The sequence below is a fragment of the Sorex araneus genome, chromosome X (genome assembly GCF_027595985.1).
Source record: "Sorex araneus isolate mSorAra2 chromosome X, mSorAra2.pri, whole genome shotgun sequence".
Lineage (NCBI taxonomy): Eukaryota > Metazoa > Chordata > Mammalia > Eulipotyphla > Soricidae > Sorex > Sorex araneus.
The window spans coordinates 122,002,631-122,004,528 of record NC_073313.1 but is presented as its reverse complement, the minus strand read 5'-3'; the positions used below and the strand labels follow the sequence as shown (position 1 = coordinate 122,004,528).

Genomic DNA, 1,898 nt, shown 5'->3' with positions numbered 1-1,898 from the left:
GAACTGGAGGATATCATGCTGAATGAAGTCAGTAAGAAAGAAAAGAATAGACAAATAATGTCTTTCTCATATATGAAACTTAAAGATGCATAACAAAGAATCAACAAATGACCAAAGGCAACACAAAACAGGAGAACTGATTCACACAATTGAATTTCCGTGGTTGGAGGTGGGGGCTTGAAAAGGAGTGTCGTTGGGGTTCTTGGGAAGGGAGATAGGTGCACTGGTGATGGGTGTGGTGTTGTAATTATGTGCATGAGAAACCATAATTATAAATATTATGCATTATAAATCGCTACGGGTAGCTTGCTGGGCTCTGCCGTGCGGGCAGGATACTCTTGGTAGCTACCCATGGCGTACTTGATATGCCAAAAACAGTAACAATGACAGTCCTCATTCCCCTGGTCCTGAAAAAGTCCCGAATACGCCATCAGGCTACACTAACACGTGACAGGGACAAATGGAGACGTTACTGACGCCCGGTCGAGCAAATCGATGAACAACGGGATAACAGTGAGACACTGACAGTGATATATTCTAAATCACAGAACCTTAACCAGTAAAAAATAAATGAAAACAGGGAAACTAGGTCTGAGGACACAATATTATAGCAAATGTTTAGCCTGCCTTCATTATTGCAAAATCAGAAAAGCTAGAAAATTCGTATCCCTTCCCATTTTCATGCATACTTCAATTAGAGAACTCATACAGATGTAAAAATATAATCTTAAACCTATGTACTATGAAAATTAATGCCATTTTAACAATAAATAAATAAACAACAAATAAAACAATTATAGTTCAATGTCAACGTTTCAAGGAGTGTTTGTAAAAGTGCCTAATGCTGAGTTAAGAAATTGGTCATGATTTTCTTTTACATACTGTTCCAGAAAGTTCAATGAAAATGACATGCATTTATTTTGCCAAATGCTTGTTTTCATCAAGAACTAAAATAAGCTGTTGGTGCCATCTAGTGACCATAATAAGAATTGCATCTTGGCCCCACTACAAAGAGGCCTAGGAAGGAAGGGGGGGGGGCGATAAATTTTCCTGTGGAAGTCCACGTGAGGAAATTTTCTGGAGTTTATATGGAAGAGGAAGTATTAAAAATTATGTATGGAGAACCCATGTACCATAAATTAAGTATCATAAAATTTTCTGCATCAAGTTTTCACTGACACATCTCTAAATTAAAACAAGGAATACAGTGCATATGTGGTTATAAATACAAAAGATGTGTGTAATACTTTTATATCACAATAGATTTAACATTGATAATGTTTAGAAATGTATTTGTGAATTAATTTTCAAATTAGTTTTGTATTTTTTAAAATGCAGATAGGTTTATCATATGCCATTATAATTTTATTGTTGAAAATACATGCTTTATTCACTGAATGGGCATCTAGCACTTTTTTTTTGCTTTATGGGTCACACCCGGCAATGCACAGGGGTTACTCCTGGCTCTGCACTCAGGAATTACTCCTGGCAGTGCTCAGGGGACCATATGGGATGCTGGGAATCGAACCCGGGTCGGCTGCATGCAAGGCAAATGCCCTACCCCCTGTGCTATTGCTCCAGCCCCAACAGCCAGCACATTTGAGGAAGTTCTCCTTGTATTCACCTCACCTACTGTTTCCAAAATAATCTTCAGGATGACTTAGGAGACAGAATGGTTGGTTAAAAATAATTACTTTACATATTGAGGAAAATATAGACAGAACCCTTCAAGACATCGTATCTAGAGGCATCATCAAAGATTCAGTTCCACTGGTGAAGCAACTGGGAGCAAAGTTAAATAGAACTACATAAACTTAATGTGTGATTTTATGCTCCACATAAGAAATGATTACCAGGATCAAAAGACATCCCAGAGACTGGGAGAATATTTACCACTC

General features: G+C 37.7%; 1 pseudogene; it reads right to left on the bottom strand.

Annotated features, from left to right (window-relative positions):
- Positions 1-550: 550 nt before the first annotated feature.
- On the bottom strand, positions 551-667 carry LOC129400615 (small nucleolar RNA SNORA72; annotated as a pseudogene).
- Positions 668-1,898: the final 1,231 nt, after the last annotated feature.